Here is a 12,908-nt window from a genome sequence, read left to right on the forward strand (position 1 = left end):
TCGATGCAACCTTTTGGCCTAAACTGGATTAAATCAATATTGTGAGGTATTAAAAAATTGACTGGAAATTAATGGAAATAAATAAATAATAACAGGCCCACATTATGTGATTTCAGCAGTTTTTATGATATTTTTATAAAAAATAAAAACTATACATCTAAAACCAAAACCAAAAAATTCAAGGGTGGTTTTGTAAAACCAAATCCAAAACTTTGAAGGAGATACAGATCCAAAACCAAAACACGGGGGACAGCGCACATCCCTAATATATATATATATATTGTGATGACTTGGGGTATTTAGCTCGGCAGAAGGTGGATGGGTGCAGTGTTTAGGTGCTTATTGAGGGTCCACACACGGCTTTCAAGTAAACAAATGATGCTTTTACTTCCAGCTTGTGAATTCAGGATACAGAAAATAACAAAACAGAAAATAACAAAACAACCTAGCCCCTGTTTAGGGCAACTAGCTCACTTCTTGAGCCCTCTCTATATGGGTGCAGCTAGTCTGCCAACACAGTCTCTGTAAATGGGGGTCCTTCATGCCACATGCAGAACTGGACCCTGGCCTCCGGGCCTGATATAGCTTCCTTAGCCTCGCTGCTTTATAGTACCACAGTCTGAGAGTTTGATGGTCCCCCCATGCCTCTTGCAAGATCCGGACTCAGACCTCCTGGCCCCCAATGGCTCGCTTAGCTTCACTGGGCTCTCCTGGCTGCTAGTCTCACCTAGACTGTCTCTCCAGCAGCCTGACTGCTCGGCCTTCTCATTAGCTCACACCTGAGCTCTCTCCTCCTCACAGGTGCATCACCACTCAGTATTTCAACCCTGTGTGGGAGGATCTCTCCAATCCCACACAGAATCTGCTGCTCACCAACGTTATCTCTGGTGATACTGCCACAATATATATATATATATATATTAGGGATGAGCGGGTTCGGTTCCCTGAGAACCGAACCCACCCGAACTTCGGGGATCCGGGGCGATCCGAGCCCAAGCTCGGATCTCCCTGTCTGCCCCGGATCCCTCTCCCGAGGCAAAACCTCGAGATCTGCTGTCGGATCTCGAGGTTTTGCCTCGAGCGGCCATTTAAAAAAAAATGCCTTTGCCTTTAATGGGCAAAGTGCTGATTGGCTGACAGAGCCGTCTGTCACGGCTCTCAGCCAATCAGCATTATGGTGCTCATTTGCATGTAGCACGGACTCGTGAGATCCGTGCTACATGCATCTGTGTGATTGACAGTGACACAGAGCACAGATGGGTCAGTGAGACCCGTCTGTGCTGCTGTGTATTTCAATGACACAGATGCACGCACGGACCAGGAGATCCGTGCTACTTGCATCTGTGTCATTGACACAGAGCACTAACGGGTCCGTGAGACCCGTCTGTGCTGCTGTGGTAAATAAAAAAGAAAAAACCTGTGTAAAAAGAGAAAAAAATGGCGTGCCCCCCCCCCAAAAAAAGAGCAACCAGCCCCGGGCATTAGTGACCCAGTGCTGGGTGTGCTTAAATACAGGGGACAAACGACATAGGGGTCCCCTGTACTTAAACACAACCAGCACCGGGCTAGTCAGAACCAGAGCTGGTTGCCAAAATACGGGGGACAAACGACGTAGGGGTCCCCCGTATTCTGCGCAACCAGCTCTGGGCTCTGATCCGGTCCTGGTTCTGGAAATACAGGGGAAAAAAATGAGTAGGGTTCCCCTGTATGTTCCAGAACCAGCACTGGACTTTTTCTAGCGGGGGGCTGATGCCACAGCCAGGGGAGCCCTTTCACCGGGCCCCCCAGCCGCAGCATCAGCCCTGACCGCTAGTCAGCCCAGGCCGGGGATCCCTGGAGAGCTGGGGACCCCCCCAATAAAGGGGTCACCCTCTCCAGGGCACCCCAGGCCCAGGCTGATAGCCCGGGGCTATCCCCGCCACCCCTGGTGGCGGTGGGTGGCGGGTTGATTGTGTGGTGTGGTGTAAATAAAGAATATCAAACATTGTCTTTACAAGTAGAACTGCAAGTCCCAGCAAGCCTGCCCCGCATGCTGGTACTTGGAGAACCACAAGTACCAGCATGCAGGGCATTAAGGGCCCACTAGTACCTGTAGTTCACCTGTAAAAAAATGTTTAAAAAAAACACAGGACACACACACCGTGACAGTATAAGTTTATTAAACATACATACACACACACACACACACACATGTACACATACTCACCTATGTAACCCTGTAGCATCGGTCCACTTGTCCGGTAAAGTATCCATAGGGGACCTGTGAAAAAAAACATACTCACCATCTCCTATGCGAGGTTCTGTCCTCTTCGTTCCAAAGTAGGCATCCCCGGACTTGGCAAAAAAAAAAAAACGAAAACGCGATCCACGAACTTAGTACCGTTCTATAGAACGGTACTTCCCGAATGAGAGCTTAGCGGCGGGGTATCACCATGGAAACCCCGCTGCTAAGCGTTCATTGGCTGAGAGAGGCCATCTCCCGTCTCTCAGCCAATGAACGGCTCCCTCCATTGTAGTCAATGCTGGGAGCCGCAAGGTTATTAAAGTTTACCCTGCGGTTCCCACCATTGACTACAATGGAGGGAGCCGTTCATTGGCTGAGAGACGGGAGATGACCTCTCTCAGCCAATGAACGCTTAGCAGCGGGGTTTCCATGGTGATACCCCGCCGCTAAGCTCTCATTCGGGAAGTACCGTTCTATAGAACGGTACTAAGTTCGTGGATCGCGTTTTCGTTTTTTTTTTTTGCCAAGTCCGGGGATGCCTACTTTGGAACGAACAGGACAGAACCTCGCATAGGAGATGGTGAGTATGTTTTTTTTCACAGGTCCCCTAGGGATACTTTACCGGACAAGTGGACCGATGCTACAGGTTACATAGGTGAGTATGTGTACATGTGTGTGTGTGTATGTATGTTTAATAAACTTATACTGTCACGGTGTGTGTGTCCTGTGTTTTTTTAAACATTTTTTTTACAGGTGAACTACAGGTACTAGTGGGCCCTTAATGCCCTGCATGCTGGTACTTGTGGTTCTCCAAGTACCAGCATGCGGGGCAGGCTAGCTGGGACTTGCAGTTCTACTTGTAAAGACAATGTTTGATATTCTTTATTTACACCACACCACACAATCAACCCGCCACCCACCGCCACCAGGGGTGGCGGGGATAGCCCCGGGCTATCAGCCTGGGCCTGGGGTGCCCTGGAGAGGGTGACCCCTTTATTGGGGGGGTCCCCAGCTCTCCAGGGATCCCCGGCCTGGGCTGACTAGCGGTCAGGGTTGATGCTGCGGCTGGGGGGCCCGGTGAAAGGGCTCCCCTGGCTGTGGCATCAGCCCCCCGCTAGAAAAAGTCCAGTGCTGGTTCTGGAACATACAGGGGAACCCTACTCATTTTTTGTCCCCTATATTTCCAGAACCAGGACCGGATCAGAGCCCAGAGCTGGTTGCGCAGAATACAGGGGACCCCTACGTCGTTTGTCCCCCGTATTTTCGCAACCAGCGCTGGTTCTGACTAGCCCGGTGCTGGTTGTGCTTAAGTACAGGGGACCCCTACGTCGTTTGTCCCCTGTATTTAAGCACACCCAGCACTGGGTTACTAATGCCCGGGGCTGGTTGCTCTTTTTTGGGGGGGTGCACGCCATTTTTTTCTTTTTTTACACAGGTTTTTTTTTTTTTTTTTTACCACAGCAGCACAGACGGGTCTCACGGACCTGTCATTGCTCTGTGCCAATCACACAGATGCATGTAGCACGGATCTCCCGGGTTCGTGCTACATGCAAATGGGCACCATAACGCTGATTGGCTTCCTGTCTGCCACTGCAGTGCCACTCCTAGATGGGCCACGTGTTTGTGCCGCCCCCTTGTGTCGCTTAGCATAGTCATCCAGCTTCCTCGGTACAACCTTTTGGCCTAAAAACAATATTGTGAGGTGTGAGGTGTTCAGAATAGAGTGGAAATGAGTGGAAATTAATGTTATTGGGGTTATTAATAGCGTAGGAACAAAAAAAGGCCCATTTATGTGATTTTAGCGTTTTTTTTTTATTTTTTAAGAAAAAATCCAGATCCAAAACACAAAACCCAGAACCCAAAACACGGAAGGGTGGTTTTGGCAAAACCAATCCAGATCCAAAACACGAAGAAAGATCCAGATCCAAAACCAAAACACAAAACACGAAAAGTGTCCGGTGCACACCCCTAATATATATATTCACAGCAACTAGGGTAGCATCCCAATAAGGATCCAAAATGTCTAATTAAATGCCAGCATGTGGAGACTAAGCCCTGACTGCACCGGAAGTGACATATGCATGTCACAGTGAATGTGACAGTAAGGGAATATAGCGCCAAAGTTGATTGAAGCCCTGTTATAAGGAGGATTGGACTTGTGGGGTAAGTGTACTTATGCTTTTGAGGTGGTGGTTGTCCTTAGTGACATTATGATGTGCGGCTGTGTGTCTTTATAAAGGTCCTAACTAGGACCAAAAAGTCGACTGACTCTATGATGTATGTACAGTATAATTAAAGGACTCAGGACCTCATTCAGAGGTGGTCGCACGGGAGCGATAGGTCACACTCAAAGTGATCGAGAATATGCAAAACGAGCGCTCAGTCACAACGCACATCGTAAGTGCGGAAACACCCACAACTATAAAAGCACACCTCCTATCTCTATGGCCTAATTCAGAGTCGGTCGCAGGCAGCAACCTTCGTCAGCACAATTAACACCTGTTACATTGTTAATTGCCTACAAACATCGGTAGAGGCAGAAACCATCGCCAGCACTCGCAATGCTTAAGGTAGACCCTGGGCTACCCTTAGCTCTGCGAGCAGTAGCGTCATTATTGCAACGATGACGTGTGTGATGACTCGCTCAATAATATATGCACGCCCTTAAAACGCCCTTTTTAAGGTCAACCACGCCTGCATGCGCACCACCACACCCCGGTTCACAAGCCCCTTCCCCTGTAACGAAATGTCAATCACAGCTACGACCTCGTAGTGAATACCGAGCAAGAGGACTGCGGTCGGGAAGACAGGCTTGCGCACGCGCACTGCCATGTACATGCATGCGCAGTTGAAAAAAACATCGCTCGCTATGACAAATCGCTCTGTGCGACCGCCTCTGAATGAGGTCCTCTATTTTTTCACTTTTGCAAGAAAACCCTGTTGAGTATCCCACTTTTTTATTTTTATATATATAGGTATGGTACTATATATCATCTAGCTTGATCCAGTGCCCCCACAAAGATAATCTTACAGCAAGCACAGTTGCACCATTTGGACTCAATAAAGGACAACAGGCAAGGCTTATATAATCAATAATTCAGTTATATTAACTGTCTTTAGGATATCATGAATACAGTTAACATAACTAAAACTGATAATATTAGCCTTAACTATTGACCATTATTTAGTCTGAGTGCGACACCTATGCTTGCTATATATATAGGACTAAAGATGAGTCTATAAATAGATGGATAATGTTTCTATATGCAGTAAAGGTAACACTAGATTAGTAGTGTTAGAAAGATTTATAGATAGATAAATAGATAGATTTGATAGATAGATAGATATATAGATAGATATATAGATAGATAGATAGATAGATAGATAGATAGATAAATAGATAGATGTACAGCTCTTAATTACTTGTGCATTTGATTGTTCACTTATTTTTTCTTATTTCTTTAATAGACACAAAACTTTTATTTTTTCCAGAACATATGCCCTTGTCCTAGCTCTGCAAAACAAGGTCTCAAACCCTAATCCTCAGATACTGAACAAAGCATAGTTCACAGATGTGATGCAGAGTTACAAACAGCTCTAAGGTACTGGTGGATCCCAGGACATCACTTCCTCTACCACCCTGAGGATATAAAACTAGATTTAAATATTTTATGCTTCAATGATTCAAGCTTCTTCTTCAGCTCCTAAATAAAAAGAAAACAAAGACAAAGGTGCTTTCTGAGTGATTATTTTAATTTACTTTCTGATATCAATCTAAATAAACTGACATGAAGCTTCACAAGAACAAGAACCATCAGTGGCTAATGAATAAAAGCAGACTTATTTCCTTAATATGTCATAAATACTAGGGTGGTACTGTACGGTGTTCTGTTAATATTTGAGAATACTTCTCATTTATCTCTTTAAACAACCAATAGTCAGTAAATGTTGTAATATATATTTGTGATTAATTATTTACAATGTGAAATAATGCACAAACTCATATATTAAATTTGCTTTTGTCAGGATCGTAACCAGTGCATGGCCCTGGTAGCGGCACCATTGCTGCCCCACGGCACCTGTGTTTGGCTTGCAGGGTGGGATGGGATGCAGTCAGGAAGGTGATGGTCTAAATCCCGATACCTGTCATTAGACCTATGCTGGGAGTCCGAAACGGCCAAAATACCAAAAGAAAGTAAGCCGGGCGCTGGGCGGCGGACAGCCGAGGAAGGGGGGGGGGAGGGTTAGGTTTTAAGGCTCCCAGGGGGCCGGCGGTATTACATACTGATTCCGGTGGGACAGCATCCTGCAGCCAATAGTGCTGCTGTAGAGCCACCTAGAGCATCCAAAGGACAATACGTACAGTATTCTGCTTCCTGGTGCCAGCTCCCCCTCAGCAAGACGTCATGATGTAACATGTTTGTGCAGGCAAAACATACAAGAACCAACACTGGATACTGGCTTTCATACAAATACTTATAGACAAAATCTCGTTATTTTCTGTGGTTTATTTGTCCCTACACTCAATGTTAGCAATTAAGTCTGTTATATTAGTTTGTTTTACTTCTTTCTTTTTCTTAAAATACTGTAAGATAAACAATAAAGATATATCCAGTTTTGTAACTGCTATGGAAATAGTAAGAATTAATTCATGGTTATATGTATAATAATCTAAGCGCTCTCCTAATATATGTATTTGAGCAGCTCCCAATATCAATAAAAATTGATAACTTAGTAATAAATAAATGAAAGCGCTTATGTGTAAGGTGGTATAAACTTCCAATGCAATTAATACAGCTGTTAAACATAAATAAACAAACAAATGCATAAGAGTATTTATAGCTCTTTTCATAAACAAATGGAAGGGCTCTACCTTACCTTGTCCCATGCTGCAGCTGTGTTCTTCTGCTGTGAAAAAGACTCTGCATTGCATTCCAGTAAGTTGTTTGCAGTAATTGCCTTTGTGCCAAAAGTAGTTCTGATCCACAAAGTACTCAATACTGCTCATCATGAAGTTAATGTGATTGTTAGGCAGATTGGACATATTGCAAAAATAGTGATAAGTGTGTTCACATCAGCATAGTGCATGCAGGTGCATAGTGACTTCACATCACAAATTGACAGAATATATGAATCTTTCCAGTCCATATTAGAAAGATGCTGTAAAACTGAAGCTGTGCCCTTATGTTGCAATTGTATCTGTTGTGAAGCTTTTCACAATATATAGGGGTCTATTTACTAAGCTGTGTTAGGAGATAAAGTGAACGGTGATAAGGTACCAGCCAATCAACTCCTAACTGCCATTTTTCAAACACAGCCTGTGCCATGGCAGTTAGAAGCTGATTGGCTGGTACCTTATCACAGTTCACTTTATCTACTAACACAGCTTAGTAAACAGACCCCATAATTCCACTGCTCTAAATGAGGAGACAATTCATTTTGGAAACAAAATTTGTTTTAGTACATTGAAATTATATTTTAAGTAAATAAAATAAAAATGTTTTTAATTTATGAATGATAAAGATCAAAGGATATTGAAGGATAAGTCAGAAAGTGTGGGCTGTCTTGATATAAACAATTGTAAGATGAAACACATTGGTTCCTTTCTGACTGCTTGACTGCAGACTCTGATAGATGATTACACTTCTTGAGGGATGTCACTCCGCCAGCTCCCTGCATCACCTCCCAGAATCCAAGCCTTGTGGAACCCTGTGACATCCATCATCTAGGGCATTTGCAGAAGTGCTTCTCCAGACACCAGCAGAAGATCGTGGCTGCAGCAGGGGACCTGTTAGGGGGAATCGGTATGAAATACCACCGGCTGCATGGCCGGCAGTTCGATTCCCGGCAGCGGCAGCCCGACACTGGAACAGATCCCGGCAGTGGCAGGCCGACAGCGCTGTAAATCCTGATCGTCGTAAGGTAAGTAATGACTAACCTAACCCCCTTAATCCTAACCCTCCTTAGGGGTGCCTAACCCTAACCTCCCCCCAAGTTCCTAACCCTAATCCCCCCTCTAAGTTCCTAATCCTAACCCCCCCTTCCATGCTGCCTAAACCTAAATCCCCCGGGGGATTGCCTAACCCTTAGTCCCCCCGGGGGGTGCCTAACCCTCCCTCCCCCTAGCCTAACCATCCCAGGGGGGTGCCTAACCCTAAGCCCCCCCCCGGGTGAGCTAAACCTAACCCTCCCCCCTGTGGCTGTCCGCTCATGGCGCCCGGCATCCCTTCGATTGGGATGCTGGGCGCCGGTCTCCCGGCGTCGGTGAAATGAACGGCGTCTACATCTAGACGCTGGCCATTTCATCCTCGCCAGGTTATGACAGTCGGGAAGCCGGCTGTCGTTATAATGTCAGTCGGCTTCCCGATGCATCCCTGTTAGGGTCAGGTAGTTGACAGACTCTACATATATTGTCCTGTGCATATGAGAGGTCATTACTTACACTTTTTCATGAAAAGAGCTATAAACACTCTTAGGCATTAGTTTGGTCATTCATGTTTATCAGTCGCTGCATTAATTGCATTGGAAGTTTACCAGCTTACTCATAAGTATTTTCATTAATTTATTACAATGTCTTGGTTATAATAATGAGAGTGGAAAATACCAGCTGCAATCCCACCAAAATATTTAGTCTGTATTTTCTCTTACATACTTTACACCATGCTTGATGCCTTCATGTTTCTTTGTTGTACATTCAAGTTGTAACTTTAGTGAAAGTGACATATAATGTATTTTCTTTTTAATTTGGTATATATTGACTTTTCTAAACAGAATTTATAGTTCAAATATGATATTTTAAAATACAATTTAACACAATTTATTTTTTTGCAGCCTGATTTTCAGTAACAATTGAAAACAGATCAAGTTGTATAAATCTGATCTTTGCAAAACCTTTTAAAGCATCTGCAATAATATATTTTAGAATTTTTTTATTGACAAAATGTAATACACATTCTGTAATGTTTTAATGCTTCACCTTTTTCATTTGTGTACTTTAACTTAATTTTAACCCTCTGCACCTTCTTTGCCGCTTAACAAACAACATATTTACGCTTCTACATTACCAGACATATTTACAGGTGTTCTCATTGAGGCAACGCAACTAACAAATACTCCTCTAGTTCTTTATTTTTAACCAAATACATTTGTTATCTTTTTGTATTTTTTTTGTTTTTCTCTTTATTTAGGATACAATTTACAAAAATCTTAAAGTACATTCTTCCAAGCATTCAGTCAAAAAATAACTATATAATTAGTGATACTGCATAAAAGTATCCCAAAATGTATTTTATTTACCTGCATCTTAATTATACAGAACCCAAATATGTATGGTTTATTCAGTATTTGATAGAAATAGGGTCCAAGAACAAAGGTGGACATAATGTATTACATTGAAAAAAAACTAGGGATCAGCGGGCATAAAAGTGTGCTTATTTAAAACAGCAACTTAAAAAGATCTTTCTAAAACCACACAATTTATTAAAGTAATGTCTGGACATTAAGACTTTTTATTTTTAATTAGCATATCACAAACTGCAATGCTGGTATTTATAATCTAGCATCCATACAAATGGTGCAATGCTGCAAGTAGTTTGAAAACCTCACAAAAATGCACAAATTATGTAGATATGGGGGGGTAATAAGTTTACAGAACCAGCGTGACTTGAGTGAGTTGCCATTAAATTTAAAGTTGCAATCAGTTATAAATCTCGGTACCTATTACTTTACATAACCTATTACCGTATATACTCGTGTATAAGTCGACCCGAATATTAGCCGAGGTACCTACTTTTACCACAAAAAATTGGGAAAACTTATTGACTTGAGTATAAGCCTAGGGTGGGAAATGGCAGCAGCTGGTAGTGCCCCCAGTAGTAATTCCCCCTGGTCATGCCCCCAGTAGTAATTCCCTCCTGGTTGTGCCCCCAGTAGTAATCCCTCCTGGTTGTGCCCCCAGTGGTAATCCCCCCTTTCAGTGCCTCCAGTAGTAATCCCCCCCCCTGGTAGTGCCCCCAGTGGTAATCCCCCCTTTTAGTGCCCCCTGTAGTAATCCCCCCCTGGTAGTGCCCCCTGTAGTAATCCCCCCCTGGTAGTTCCCCCTGTAGTAATCCCCCCCTGGTAGTTCCCCCAGTGGTAACCCCTTTTAGTGCCCCCTGTAGTAACCCCCACTGGTAGTACCCCCAGTGGTAATCCCTCCTTTTAGTGCCCCCTGTAGTAATCCCCCCCTGGTAGTACCCCCAGTGGTAATAACCCCTTTTAGTGCCCCCTGTAGTAATCGCCCCCTAGGTGGTACCCCCAGTTGTAATAACCCCTTTTAGTGCCCCCTGTAGTAATCGCCCCCTGTAGTCCCCCCCCAGTAGAGACAGACGTAATAATAAAAAAAAATCACTTACCTGAAACTCCCGCTCCTGGTCCCACCGCTAACAGCTCCTCCGGCCGCTTTGTGTGGGAGAGACGTCATTACTCATGACGTCTCTCCCATTACCCACTGCGGGAGCCGGAGGATGGCTCCCACAGTGGGAGCAGCAGCAGCTGCTGAGAGTCTGACAGACTCTCAGTGGCTGCTGATAACAGCAAACACGCAGCTGCCGGCTCCGGTGGCTGTGTGTTTGTGCTGTGTAGCGCTGACCAAACTCCGTCCGGTCAGCGCTACACTTCACTCGAGTATAAGCCGAGGGGGTACTTTTTCAGCACAAAAAATGTGTTGAAAAAGTCAGCTTATACTCGAGTATATACGGTAATAAGGTTCTTACTAGCAAGACTGTTTTAAATTGCATGAGATCTGAGTGCAATACTTATACAACATGCCTGTTTTACAGTAGGTGGACACAATGTAGCAACAACAATGTACAACTCACAATATAACACAGAGATACACCAATAGCATATATGTAACAGTCATCATCATTAACATGTAAACTTTCACCAGATCTAAGAGACACACAAAGAAACAGTATTTCTCCTAAAAGGTGCATCTTAAATATATAAGTATTAGCCACTAGGCAAACAAGGAGCATTTTTTTTGTTTGCATTCAGTTTGCACCTTTTTAAAATTGAAGGCAGATGAATAACTATTGCACTTTGTACTAAACCCTGTATCCAATTGATGGTAGTTTTAAAAACACTTATAAACTGAACTTTATTTACATTCTCCAGTAAATATTTTTATGAACCCCTACAAAAAAACATAAATACCTCTTAAAGGAATCTCTAGTTAAATAACAGACAGCCATATGTATTTATCTGTGAATACATTTTATATTTATATTTGCTATATGTTTTCAATTTCCCTTAAAGCACATAACTAAAGAAACACACCCCTAAAACCAATTAATGTTCCCATGCAGATATAACATGTGCAGTGAAGGGAAATAAGGGGACTCAAGTAATACTTTTTCTGTGCAGTTATTTTTATTCCAGATTTATGTTCATTATAGAGATCTTATCTTTTATTTACATTTGGGGCTGATTGTGAATTGGGAACAAAGCTAAAAAGAGTTAGCAACTTTGCACCTTGGTAAAACCATGTACTATATCAGTGCAGGTGGGGCAGATGTAAAATGTGCAGATAGTTACATTTAAGAGTGTCCAAACTGAAATATAAATTGAAGTATTAAAAAGAGCTGTCCAATATTTGTGGGCTTCATGCAAAAATAGCCAGTATTTAGGGTACTTACCAGCCGGCATTGGGATCTCCTCCTGTCAGGCTTCTCCTGTCGGGATTTGCTAAACAGCCACTGGTATTTCCTACTGATCCCAGGTAATTACTGGCTACTTTTGCAAGAAGCCCACATATATTGGACAGCTTTTTTTATTTTTGCAAAGTTGATAATTCTTTTTGTGGGATCGGTATGAAAAAGCCGCCGATTCAAACCCGACAGGAAAAGCCTGACAGGAGGAGTTCCCGAAGCCAGCTGGTAAGTAACCTAACCCACCCCCCTAACCCTAACCCTCCCTTAGGGGGTGCCAAACCCTAAGTCCCCCCTGGGGGTGCCTAAACCTAACCCCTCCTTCCTGCACCATAAACTTTACCCTCCCATGGGGTTGCTAACCCTAATCTACCCCTGTGCCTAACCCTAACCCTCCCACATAGGGGTGCCTAACCATAACCCTCCAAAACCTAACCCTAACCACGCTACACTCCCTAAACCTAACCCTCCCCCCCCGCAGCTAACGCTAAGGAAGCCCCAGACTTACCTTATTTGGGCATTTAAGGGGGGCATCCACTACACAATTTTAGCAGTCGATTGAACGATAACGACGTTATTTTCATTCAACCGTTTAAAAATCATTTATAAATCGTGCAGTGTTTGGTCATTAACGATCAACGATGCGCGCTCCCACTGGTCGTTTGATCGTCTCGTCAGTTAACTGAACATGCAGGTCAATTTCACTTGATCTATTAAAGATAGTTTGCAAATAATTTGAAAATCGTCTGCAAATCGTTCAGACTGAGAGATAAAATTTCAAGGGAAAAAATCAAGGGATTAGAGATTGGACAGGGAGTAGATCGTCTAGTGGATGTTTCCCATTAGTCCGCCGGTCTATAAACTGCATCCCATTTACATGGATTGGAAAAAATAAATGTATTTTCATCCCTTGTATTGCAACATGGTTTGTTCTAGATACAAAGTTACTTGCTTTTTTTTTCCCCTTTGCTTTGCCCCCAGCCAAATCTGTCCCA

The sequence above is a fragment of the Taudactylus pleione genome, unplaced genomic scaffold (genome assembly GCF_031769625.1).
Source record: "Taudactylus pleione unplaced genomic scaffold, aTauple2 ptg000201l, whole genome shotgun sequence".
Classification (NCBI taxonomy): Eukaryota; Metazoa; Chordata; class Amphibia; order Anura; family Myobatrachidae; genus Taudactylus; species Taudactylus pleione.